General features: G+C 44.5%; 1 long non-coding RNA gene across 1 annotated transcript; it reads right to left on the bottom strand.

The window, feature by feature from the left end:
* Positions 1-73: 73 nt before the first annotated feature.
* LOC141144509 (uncharacterized) lies at positions 74-11957 on the bottom strand. Its single transcript, XR_012244414.1, has 4 exons — positions 11648-11957; positions 11344-11566; positions 4613-4703; positions 74-601 (listed from the first exon to the last, which is right to left on the bottom strand). It is a non-coding gene; the product is annotated as an uncharacterized lncRNA (long non-coding RNA).
* Between the last annotated feature and the right edge of the window lie 1175 nt (positions 11958-13132).

The raw sequence follows: 13132 nt of genomic DNA, 5'->3' as shown, positions 1-13132 counted from the left end.
ACCCTTATAAAAGACAAAAATATAAAAAACCACTGTTCCTTGTAATAGAATGTGACTTGCCCTTCCATTTGAGTGCTCCATCACAGTGTGAGAAAAATGCACACTCACCAACCAGAAATGACCACTAAAGGCCTCAATTCCTCTTCACAATGCTCAAATAGAGTTCTTTTTTTTTTTAATTTCAAAAGAAATTTATTGAAAAGCAGTACGTTACAGGTTAATGCCACCAAATTGTCTTGGGGCACAGCTTGGTACAAACGATATAATAAAACTGAGATAACAATTATCAAACATCATTGTATAGTCTCCATTATATACATGTGTCTTACATGTCATTGGAAAATAATATATCATAACCTTGCACTTAAATCATTCATCAGTCCAGACACCCCTTATGGGTACACACTGTGTCAGGGACTGACTGGTTCGATAGGTACGGATAGTGCACCTAGGTCGATCTTACTTGTCACACATTTCCGAAATAACAGCAGTTTTCAGAGCTGAGTGAGAGTCTCCATGTGGACAACCAAGTCATGTCCTCTGAAGGATCATCTATCTCCTTGAGTCTCCTCGAGATGATATCCCGATAGCTTGTGAACTCCTGTCAAAATGCAGTTAACGGAGACGCACAGTTTATTATGGAACTGAGAGAGACTAGTTTCCTATCATCTATAATTATCATCATTTAACCGAAAAAAAGAAGAGGAAGAAGTAAAGGAGGAGAAAGGGAAGAGAGATAGGGAACGGGGTGCCAGTTTTTGGGTCGTGAGAGCTTATTCATGTCGCCTTGACTCCAGGTATAAGAGAGATCCCCATATGTTTAGCCCAGGGTTCCCATGTTGCGCTAAATGGTTTGCCAGTATTCATTATGGAGCTGACCGGTTTTTCCTGGAGCAGGTGATCTTTCTCTTGGCAGCCATTAGAGATACTTTGGGTTGCTTCCAGGCTTTAGCTATTGTGATTTTTGCTCCCAGGAGCATGAACGAGATTAGTTTTTGTGTGTATTTTGGAGTTTTAGGGACCTAGGCATTCAGCAAAGCTATCTGGGGTGATTTTGTTACCGGAATGCCTGTTACTCTCCGAATGAGGTAAAAGATTTTATTCCAGAATCCTCTGATTTTCGGGCAACCCCACCAGATGTGCAACATGGAACCCAGGGCTTGGCAAGCTCTGAAACACAATGGGGAAGAAGTGGGGAACATCACTGCTAGTCTAGTGGGTACCAGGTACCATCTCATAAGTACTTTCACGTTTGCTTCAATCAAGGATATGGTCACAATACCTTTATGGGCTCTCGTTTCCGTTTTGTGCCATTCCTCCAGGCCCCAGGTATCCTGCAAGTCTCTTTCCCAAGCTTCCATGTAGGGTAGTTTGGACATATCTTCCGCTAGTGATTTGTAAATTATGGATATGCCCCCTTTTTGATCCATTGTTTGGCCACACCACCGCTCATATTTTGAACTCTGGGGGGTTGGGTTTGTTTTTCCATAAAGATGTTAGGAAGTGGTAGATTTGGAGATGTCTGAATTTCTCCAATTCTGGGAGTTCTAGTTTTTCTATACAGTATTTTAAAGATAGTGGACCAGAGGCAGGAAAATAGTGACCAATACGGTACATCCCCTTGTCTAGCCACCACTGGAATGATTTGATATCCATACCTGGGGTGAATTGCAGGTTACGAAATATATGAGTTAGAGGTTGTATTTCAGAAGTTAATGATGGGAGGTGTTTCACTTCATCCCATAGTTTAATGGAATGGGATAGTGTTGGTGATAAGATTGAGGGTCTGGATTTTCGAGGACACCAGAGTAAGTAATCTAGGGTGTATGATGGAACCGCCTGTCTTTCTATACCTATCCAATCAGGTTTTTCATATTTTGAGTATATTATTGATAGTTGGGCCAATCTAGCAGCTTGGTAGTATTTAAACAGATGTGGTAGACCAAACCCCCTCTTTTTTGGGGCTATAGAGAATGCTTTGGGCCAGTCTGTGACCTTTTTTCCCCCCATATGAATTTAATTATGTTCCCCTGGAGGGATTTAAGATGATCCCTTCCTATCGCTAGTGGGATTGATCTGAATAAATGAAGTCTGGGGAGTAGAGTCATCTTGATAGCATGAATTTTACCTAGGAAGGATATGTTGTGTTGAGTCCATGTTAGAAGGTCAGTCTCAAGTTTGCGATACATGGGAGGGAAGTTTGCCTGATATAAATGTTTAATCTCTGGGGTTAGGTTTATCCCTAAATAACGGAGTGAATTGCTGCTCCATTTAATTTGGAAAGAGGGTTTCAATTGATCTACTACTGTACTGTGTAATGAGATGTTTAGTGCTTGGGATTTGGTCATATTAACCCTTAGCCCTGATATATGCCCAAAAGATTCAAGGAGTTTATTTATGTTGGGGAGGGATGTTATTGGTGAGGTGATGAAGAGGAGGATGTCATCTGCAAACATAGCGCATTTGTGGATCGTTTGTCCGCATCCAACCCCTTTGATATTTTGATCTGCTCTAATTGAGATGGCTAATGTTTCAATTGCTATGGCAAAGATCAGAGGGGATAATGGGCAGCCTTGTCTTGTCCCTCTAGCAATTTCAATGGGCTCAGAATAGTATCCTTGCAATTTGACCCTCGCTTCTGGTGTTGAATAAAGGGATTTCAATAGACCCAGAAAGTTTTCACCAAACCCCCATCGTTTCAGTATTGCAAAAAGGTAAGGCCAAGAGAGAGAATCAAATGCCTTCTGCAGGTCTAAGGAAAGGAGACCTTCTCCGTCCCATCCAGACTGGAGTATTGAGATAATATCAATCGCTTGCCTTACATGGTCTGGGCCTTGTCTCCCGGGTATAAATCCCACCTGATATTTGTGTATATAGCGATTAATGACGGAGCTTACTCTATTTGCCATAATTTTGGTAAGTATCTTCAGATCATTATTAATTAATGAAATGGGTCTGTAATTTTCTATTCTCTCTGGGTCTCTGTCAGGTTTGGGAATCGCTGAAATGAAGGCTGCATTAAGGTGAGTATCAATCGGTTCGCCCTTACATTTAGAGTTGAAAAATTTTGTGAGGTGAGGGGCTAAGGTATTCATAAAGTCTTGTAGTATAGAGCGGGGAAACCATCAGGCCCAGGGGCCGATCCCCCTTTAAGATTTTTAATCACCTCTATGGTTTCTTCTGTTGAGATTGGGGCTTCCATGATATCTATATGGTCTTTATGGAGGGTAGATATAGGTAGGCCATCTAGGAAGGAAATTATGGTGGATTCCTCCGCCGTATTGTCTGTTTGATATAATTCGGAGTAAAACTCCTGAAAGGCTTTTAGGATACGTTGAGGATTAAGGGTAGTGGTGCCATCCTTGAGGCGTATTTTTGGGAGCGCGAAGGAACGAAATTTAGGGGAGAGTTTAGTTTCTAACATTGTGCTCATTTTGTCCTTTTGTTGATAGAATTTTGCGCTTGTCCAGCGCGTGGAATTCTCGGCTTTGACTGTGAGCGCTAGGTTAAGTGCCAAACGGGCTTTGTCTAATTGAGCTATTTGGACCGTGGTTGGGTCCTTTTTGTGCTGTTTGCGTAAAGTTGCAATGTCTCTTTCCAATTTCTCTACATCTGTGGGTCTTTCTTAAGTTTGGTTGCTATGTGAATAAATTTTCCCCGGATCGTAGCTTTGTGAGCAGCCCATAGAGTCTCAGGCAAGATTCCATCCGTGTTATTAAGTTTAAAGTATTCCTTCATTGCCTTCTCAAGTTCTATGACCGTGATGGGGTCATTGAGTAGAGTTTCATTCAGCCTCCACTGTGATAAGGGGGGTTTGAAGAAGCGGCCTTGCACAATTAGGATCATCATAGAGTGATCTGACAGTGTTGTGTCTTTTATGTATGCTTTTTTCACTAAAGTGATATGTGTCGTTTTGATAAAAATGTGGTCAATTCTGGAATAAGATTGATGGGGGTTCGAATAGTGTGTGTAGTCCCGTTTTGTGGGGTTGAGTTCCCGCCAGATGTCTGCGAGACCTTGTTGGTGAATTAATTTTGCTATCTTGGAACTAATTTTTCTGGGGAGCATAAGCTGCAAAGATTGTGGTTTTGATTTATCCAGACCTTGATAAAACGCAATGTTTGAATCACCGCCGTATATCACTGTCCCTTCCAATAGTGGTCCTAGAGTCCCAAACATTGATTGGAAAAATTTTGTTTGGCCCTTGTTGGGGGTGTAATAAAAAATAAATGAGAATAGTTGTTCATCTAAAGTCCCCTTAACTAGGAGAAACCTCCCCTCTGGATCTCTGTGTACCTGCGTGGTTTTAAATTTACAAGTTTTAGCGAATAATATCACTACACCCTTCGTCTTGTCTTCGGCACTTGCTAAAAAGAATTGCAGATATTGTGCATGTAAAAAGGAAGGGGAGTACCGTGTCGGGAAATGTGTCTCCTGTAGGAGAATCACTGTCATTTTTTGTGAATGATAAGACTGGAGAATTTTTCTCCTCTTGACTGCTGAGTTCAGGCCCTGAACATTATGTGATACCATCATCAGTGAGGGGAGTAGTGTTGCATTACATGGCATGATCCGTTGAGGGTAGAGATAGAACATTACAAGTATCACTTACCGCTCATAGAAGAGGACGTGGTGATCTTGAGTGAGATGGTAAGCTGGACCTGGGACCTGGAGTTTAGATGTGGAGTTGCAGCGTCTGTGAACTGTCAAATGGAGAGAAAAGGTTAGAAGGGGAGAGAAGGAAGAAAATAAGAAAAGAAACAGGTGGGCCTAAGTTAGGCCTGCGACTTTGGGAGGGGAGAAAATCCATCCCGTCGTCGCTGAACATACCAAATTTGTAGCCCTCAAATTGGGCTACCAGCCCATCCCTCGACAATGGTGATACCATAGTCAAGAGGTGGTCGGAGGCGCATGACTACCACCTTGGCCGCAGCCATCCCTGAGATATGAGCTTTATGCTGAATAAAACAATCTATAATAATTTAAATAACTGGAACGTTATGAAGTGAACGGATCCAAACCAGCAGAAATGCAATAAAAAAATGATTTCCAACAAATCAGGGAGTGTTGGGGAGGAAGGGAAGGTAAGGGAAGGGATGGGGAGGGGAGGTTGAAGGGGAGGTATGGGAGTGTGAAGTGGAAGTATGGGAGACAAAAATCGTGACCCCTGTTCATTTTGTACTAAGAGAGGGACCAGACGAGATTTCCAGTCTGAAAAGTTACTTTAGTTTGTCCCTCCGTGAATTAGAGGAGTTGGGCTAAGGCTCCAGTAAACTTGATGTTAGACCGGCTTGGAGCTAGCAGTAAGTCTTGGTCGTTGTGTTGTAAACAGAGTACTGTTCAGTCCGGATTTCTGACGATCTTCTGTCTAGCTCCTTGGTGGTTGTAAAAATTTGAGGAAATTTACCTTTGGGGAAAGGCATTCGGAAGAAAAAAAAAAAAAAGTCCAGGTGGTCTCCCAATCCAGATAGGAAATCCTATGGGAAATCATCACACAGGGTTAAACCCTGTAAAGTGAGAGACCAAAAAAGAACGAAGGGGAAATCATGAAGAGTATAAAGGATCTCATGTGGGAAGAGTTTCCTTCATCTGTCTGTTCTTGTGTGACTTCCATGTGGGTGAAATTGGGCTGTTAGGAGTCGGACGTTTGTATGAACCCGCTTGAGGATTAGGTGTGTCCATTGATGGGTCTTGCATGATGAATTTCAGGGATAATAGTAACCTTTCGCCCTCTGGGAGGGTAGTGAAGGAGAAGGTTTTGCCTTTATAGTTAAACTTCAAAGCAAAGGGGAAGGTTTCTTTCTGCATTAGAATTGTCAGCAATGGTTTGAGGGCTCTGCGTCTCTGTATGGTCATGGGCGATATGTCAGCAAAGATCTGAAGGTCATGTCCCTGGAAGTTTATGCGAGATTGTTGGCGTGAGATTTTCATAATCTCCTCTTTCACCCCATAGTAGTGCGGTTTCACAACCACGTCCCTGGGAGAACCATCTTTTCTTGGAGGGCCGAGAGACCTGTGAGCCCTGTCTAGCTCAAGTTTGTGTGGAGAGATTGTGGGGATGAAAACTTTAATAAGGTCCCGGACAGCTGTGGGGACATCTGAGATGGACTCTGGGAAACCCCTGACTGAAATTATCCCTCCTTGAGCGGTTTCCCAGGTTGTCGATCCTGTTTAGGGCTGTATCTAATTGCTCCTGAATAACATGAATATGGTCAGTGTTTTGGTTGGCCCTTGACACTGTAATATCAAGCTTGTTCTCGATCGCTTCCATTCTGGCACCCAGGTTTTGGAAGTCTGATCGAATGTCATTAGTGATCTTAGTTGCTGGGAGAGCAAGTCCCCTTTCAAGTAACTCTGAAAGTTTTAAGAACAAATCCCCTGCATTTTGTGGAATGGTAGGGTTTAGGTCCTTCTGGGGTGTTCATGACTTCCAGGTTAAGTGAAGAGTTTCCCATTGGTGAGAACACATAGTTGTCAATCGATCACTCGATGAGCGATTCTGTAGAGGCAGGCGATGGGGTCACAGCGTGGGATATGCTGGGGTTTGCCTGAGGTGTAAAGGCTAACTTAGCTGGGGCAATCACTTGCCTATTTTCTGCTTGTCCCCCTGCCTGTGTGTCTTGTGGTTGAGACGCGCTATCTTGGATTCGGCCTGATCACCCTCTGCGGCGAATCTCGGTCCCAGGTCCCGGCGGACTGTGCTGCCTAACATAGGGATGATGCTATGGTACTCCCCGAGTGATTCCCACTACCCGAGAGTGTCCTACTGGTCTAGATCCGGCGATAGGGCGGCTGGCTGGCCGAGGCAGAGCGGAACTCCTGGCTTACGTGGCCATTTTAGAAGCCTCGCGCATGCGCCGGCTCAAATAGAGTTCTTAAGATAGCTCTTCTGATGGCTCCAGGGCAAAGGAGAAATAGATCCACAGCACTCAGACACTCCAGCTAAAAAAAATTCTCAACTGGCATAATGATCCACATGTCCAAATAAGATAATAAATAAAACATAGTATAGTATTTTATTCAAAACAGAGAATAAAATTTAAAAAGTATTGCACTTACATAGTAAGGTGCTTGTGTGAGCACCAACACAGACAGCCTCAATGTAGTGACGCCGCCGCTGCTCGTTTGGAGCAGGCATGTGTTCCAAACACCCGGAAGTAAACTGGAGTGTTAAACTGGAAGTGATGTCAATAGTGGCGACAGCGCAGCCTCAATGCATTTCACAATATGTGCATCATCAGGAAGCTCGGACGCCGCCATCTTGATGGAGCCTTATCTACAACTTTCCCCAGTACTATCAGACCAGATACAACTTGTACACAAATGGACAGAACATGCTTCAATATAATTTAAAAAACATTTGGAACCAAAAAATGTATAAAAAATCCATTAAATAAAAGGGGCGTAGGTGTCGGAGGCTAATATACAGCGGCTAAAAACGGAAAATTGTATCAAATACTTACCATAATTTTCCTTTCCTGACGCCAAACCATGGCAGCATACTAGTGATAGAGCTCCGCCTCTTGACCACTCCCTCAGGACCAGTGAATAGCATAAATGAAGGCATGGTTAGCCGCCACCCCATTCTTTGTAACAAGCCACATACCGGAACACATATGGGTGGGCTCATATGCTGCCATGGTTTGGCGTCAGGAAAGGAAAATTACGGTAAGTACTTGATACAATTTTCCGTTTTCCTGACGCCAACATGGCAGCATACTAGTGATAAATAACTAGCTGATAGGGTGGGATATATTTGTCAAACCAATCTTCTAATTAGGATGAGACAGAGGACTGAATAGTCCTTCCTACAAAGTCCCTGATGACAAGGCCCCCAGGTCTATTCCGTCAAGTTTGAGTAGGAATGTTGGAGCGACCATGATACCCCTGTACAGATGGGCACCATAGAGTCTCTTGAATGTGTTGCCTATGAGGCTTTAACCGCTCTGGTAGAGTGCTCCGCCGTCGCTGACGGAGGCTCGCGACCTCTAGTCCTATATACACAACCAAATCTGCTAGGATCCAGGCAGTAACCTCTTTCCCTTGATGATTCCCAGCTGGAATGACAAAAGGTTTGTTTAGATGACCTGATAGGGACAAATGTGGAGAGATACTCCTTTAAAAGTTCTGAAAATGAACAGTACGTGTGACTTTCCTGTGTCATGTTCTGGAAAGTTAGGCAATGTCCAGCTGTCTGTTAAATAGCAGACTGTTGCTACGTTTGATGCAGGATGATCTACAAGATCCAACTGTATATATATATATATATATATAGATATAGATATAGATATATAGATATATATCTATATATCTATATATATTTTTTTTTTTTGTTTTTTGTTTTTTTTTTTTTTTTTTTACTTTGAAGCTCCAAGAGCTTGAATCTTTGATAACCTTCTGCTTAAAGTTCTTGCAATTGATACTGCCTTGTAAGTGATGGCCTGAACAGAACACTGCTCTGTTGGAACAAACGGTTAAACTAATATGAGATCCAGCAACAATCGTGGGCTATGTGAGGATAGGCTAAGGCCAGCTGACACTGGAAGGGCAGTAGGATCAATGTCTTGCCCTACCAAGAAAAAGCATACTTGTTCCAGAATTAGACCTAGATGTTGTAAGTGGAATGTGTTCTCGCACACAACAAAGTAGAGATCACTCTGGAGTGAAACTGGAGCAACATCCTCCACCTTTAATGCCCCTACTTGCAGCCCCAGTCTGTGTATGTTATAGAGGGGAAATGTCTTCTGTATCCTGAAATGAATGGCCAGGGAAAATCGAGGGCCTCCTGGTAAATATGAAGGACTGGCTATGACAACTATGTTCTCCCTTGACAGCCTCAAGGGGAATCTCATTTACGGGAAATGGGGAAAAATATATAGGTTAGATTGCAGTCCCTGGGAGAGACCAGAGCATCTGCCCCTTGTGCCTTAGGGTATACGGAAACAAAATCAGACCAAAGTTTGTGATTACTGTGGGAAACAAGGAGGTCAGTCTGTGGTAGGCCCCACCTGTGGACCAGCTCAGAGAAGACCTGGGTCTTAGACCCACTCGTTCTGCTCTGGGAAGCTTGTACTTGTTCAAAAGAAAAATACCCTGGGAGGTAAACTGCTTCGGGAATTTTGCTGGTGATCTTCCACCCCAGGCTTTATGGGTTTCACCTCTCTCAATAGCATATTGCTGCGGGTTTCACCCTGGAGCTAAATATAGGCAACTGCTGACCCGTTGCTAAACTGCAAGGAGATTGGTCCTTCTTGACTCTGTGTAGTAAGGCCAAAGTGCTAAAAGGGCTGTTTGAACCCCCAGCACGTTCAAGATTACTCTCCTTGGCTGGGATTCTCTGCTTGCCTTGACCGAAAGTCCCTCGCAGTGCGCCTTCCCGGCTGACTTACAGACATGATTCGTAGCAATTCTCCAGTCTGCAGGTCCTAACGGACCGAGACTTCCTCAAGGTCTTTCCATCACCGTGGACCGCTACTCATACTGAGTTACACTTAACTGTGTTCTATCCTGTTTCCTCCCATGCACTAAGAATTTTAGTTGAAATTTGTGCAGGTGCTGATGCACCCCAGGAATCATCTATATGCATGATGACATTGTGCCCAGATGACTGAGGCACTGAGAAGCCATCAAACAAGTGGAAATATTCGTCCTCAGAATTCTGTTCCTGACTGTCACCACTTCCTCTGATGGAAATAAAACAGGAAATAGCAGAGCACCCCTGGGTACACCAACCATTGGGATGGAGAAAGGTTGGCTTTGCTTTCCCTCTAAAGTGTGAGGATAGGATGGGCATCCTGACGATCCAGCAACAGCCTCCAGTCATGTGGTTATACTGTTTAATGGACTCCGTCTTAAAGAGCTCAAAGAGGGCCCAAAAGGGTTCGACCTCTTCCGATCTGCAACTGGACACTAACCAACCTCCCCTGCGAACTCCAAACAGAATTGGGTAGAAAACCTGAAATCCCTCTTGAGTCTAAGGTGCCTTTAAGCATTGCAGCAGCCCACCCGCTGTTGTGGTGGACTTGGCAGCTTCATGGGAGAGAAATGGTCTGGAGGAGGAGCAGTGAGGAATCTCCCGAAGTGACCATGAGTGTCTGATACCTTCATCCAAAGCTCTGTACAGCATGCTGTCCAGAAACCCGTGAAGTGTGCCTTCTAGGTCTTACCTTAAGAGTCTGGGTATGCACTTGTGTGACTGGCTCACTGATTTTCCAAGAAGTCTGCTCTAAAATACAAGTCAGATTTTTTGGCATCCACTGCTACAAAAAATATCAGGAAATCATGTCTAAAGGGATGCAGACCCCGCCACTCTCCTTAGAGTCCTGCAGGTGCAGCAGCTGGTTGATAATTATTAAACCATTCCCATTAGAACCACCCAGTACATGGGTGGGATATTGCTGGTCTGCCAGCACTTGCAGATGCTACAGTATGTAGGAGCAGGTTGACCTTTAGGTTGTTCATGTTACAGTTTCCACAGCCTGTTTATACAGGCATTTTTCTCGAACCCCTTCCATTCTTCCTCACTTTTGTTTCTAGGAAGCAATACGCAGTCCAGGGTCTCAACCATATGGCCTCTCTAGCCGCCAAAGTGCTAGGGTGCTCTTCCAGTGGTTATACAAGCAACTAGGAGAGACTTCCTGGTCAGCCTCCCTATTTTGAGTAGCAATCTGCTGCATCTATAATATATGTAGCAAGGACCCAGGACTCCTTCAGTCCAATGAGAACCTCCAGAGCCATGAGTTGTCGACCTCCCTCCACATAGAATGGGTCGTAAGGCATAGTAGGTGCAGTGCAAAGTAGATTCATGGGTGCCAGACACCCAGGGTGTGCCACCTGTCCAGGATTCAGCTGGACAGTTCGGGTTTTGAATCATGTGTCAGGGTTTCAGTCCAACTGAGACCCGGACATATTACCCGGACCAGGCTGCGGTTCCCCAAGTAACTGAGATAGTCATCGACAAATCTGTTGCCGCCATAGGCGGCTGTTTGGCCTCACTGAAGTGTGATGATGTCAGCAAGCGCAATTTGGCCACACCCACTAGCGCGCTCTGAGCGCTACATTACCACTCTCCTTGGGGCACCCAAATGTGTCTGTGTAATGCTATCCCGGTAAACTCTCGGATTTCTACAGGACAGCCACGCAGGGAAAAGCATCCAGCAAGATGCCACACCTGCATGGATAAGAGCGCTATCTCCTATGGCAACAGTCTCCAACAGTTTCCAATACAAGTGGAACAGTTAATTAAGGCGAGTTCAAAACAGAATCTTGTGCCACTCTTATCAACAATAAAGACATTTGGCATTACCTGTTAGCTGTATTCTCCTCCAGGCAGTGTCTACTCACCAGCCTCCTGGGTATAGATACTGCACCACAGGCCCTGCAGGACTCTTGCTGGGGCACTGGCTCTGGGGAAGAGGAGCAGAGACATCTTCCTTGGAGCTTTTCTCCTGAGCGACATTTTTTTTTTTTTTTACACTGGGCATGGTCATACTGCTTGCTGAAGTGCTCCTTTGGAGAACGCCTGTCCTTTCTTGTTCTTTAACTCCGAGAGTGTGAGCGTGCGGAGCTGAAACATATCAAAGCAAACCGCATTAGAGGGCACTCTTTTAAGGACACCTGAAAACTTACCAACTGGTGGTCCCCCTACCTTAAGTATTGAGGGTCTTACATAAGTGGTGGCTGACTCATGGTAGTAGAGAATAAGGGACGGCCAGCGGAAAGAGAGATAGCTGAAAAGAGAAACAGAAGGATGGAGATTGCCAGTAATCTTCTAACATGAAAGTCTGAAAACTACAACAAAGCAAACAGCTGAAACAACCTACCAGCAGATGGCGACAGAGAAGGTTGCTGAGGCTGGATCCAGGAACAAACTTCACAGTCTGAAGACACAGTCAGGAGGCTGTATATTGCCCATCCCACAGCAGCCCACTGACACTGTTAGGTGATCCTGGGACAGGCAGAACATGCCCCCAGACTCCTCCTGTTGTTTGTGGGCAAAACTAATCGCTTTGCCCAGAACCAAAATGGCGCCCAGAGCTTCTGTCGGCCAGTGCTCATGTGCGGACCGGGCGCAGCCGTATGACATCATCGGGAGCGCCCTAGGCCGGTAAATACGGTGCTGGGCGGCCGCCCCATGCCTATAGGGAAACCCTGACACCTACTGCAAGGTGCGGCCCGCTCCTCGCTCACCCAGAACCTACCTAAAGCCAAATAAGAAGGGAGAAGAGCAGGAACTGAATAAAACATGTAAAGTCATAGCCTAACGGACAAGAAAGCCCCTAGAAAAGGAAATGACAGACCGGCCCCCCCAAAGCTCCGGAACCAAGTCATGCTGAATGGCAGATTTCATTCCTAAAGAGGAAACACTGCAGGGACCCATCAAGACCACACAGACGAGGGTCTCTCAGGCTTATTAGCGCAATGTTAGCAGCCCAAGCACTGAGACTAAGCACTGGGAGAGGCTTGAACCCAGCCGGTTACTGCTCAGCAGCAAAATTCCTTACTTCATCACTGGTGCGTGGAGGTATGAGGAAAAAAAGAAGAATGGGGTGGTGGCTAACTATGCTTTCATTTATGCTATTCACTGGTCCTGAAGGAGTGGTCAAGAGGCGGAGTTCTATCACTAGTATGCTGCCATGTTGGTGTCAGGAAATAAGTATTGAACACGTCACCATTTTTCTAGGTAAATACATTTCTAAAGGTGCTATTGACATGAAATTTTCATCACACATCGATTGCAACCCATGAAATCCATACATAGAAAGAAACCAAAACAAATAAGTTAATAAATTAAGTTATGTGTAATAAAATGGAATGACAGGGAAAAGTATTGAACACATGAAGAAAGGGAGGTGCAAAAAGGCATGGAAAGCCAAGACACCAGCTGAAATATATCAGTAATTAGAAAGCAATCCTGTCCCTTGTCAGTGCAAATTAATATCAGCTGTTACAGTCTCAACTGATGGCCTATAAAAAGGTGTCTCATTACCAAGGTGTCACACAAGAAACATCTCATGATGGGTAAAAGCAAAGAGCTCTCTCAAGACCTTTACACCTTTATTGTTGCAAAACATACTGATGCATTGGTTACAGAAGGATTTCTAAACTTCTGAATGATCCAGTGAGCATTCTT

This window comes from Aquarana catesbeiana, linkage group LG05 (assembly GCF_042186555.1).
Source record: "Aquarana catesbeiana isolate 2022-GZ linkage group LG05, ASM4218655v1, whole genome shotgun sequence".
In the NCBI taxonomy this organism is placed as follows: domain Eukaryota; kingdom Metazoa; phylum Chordata; class Amphibia; order Anura; family Ranidae; genus Aquarana; species Aquarana catesbeiana.
The sequence above is the reverse complement of the archived record's forward strand: the minus strand, read 5'-3'. Positions and strand labels throughout refer to the sequence as shown.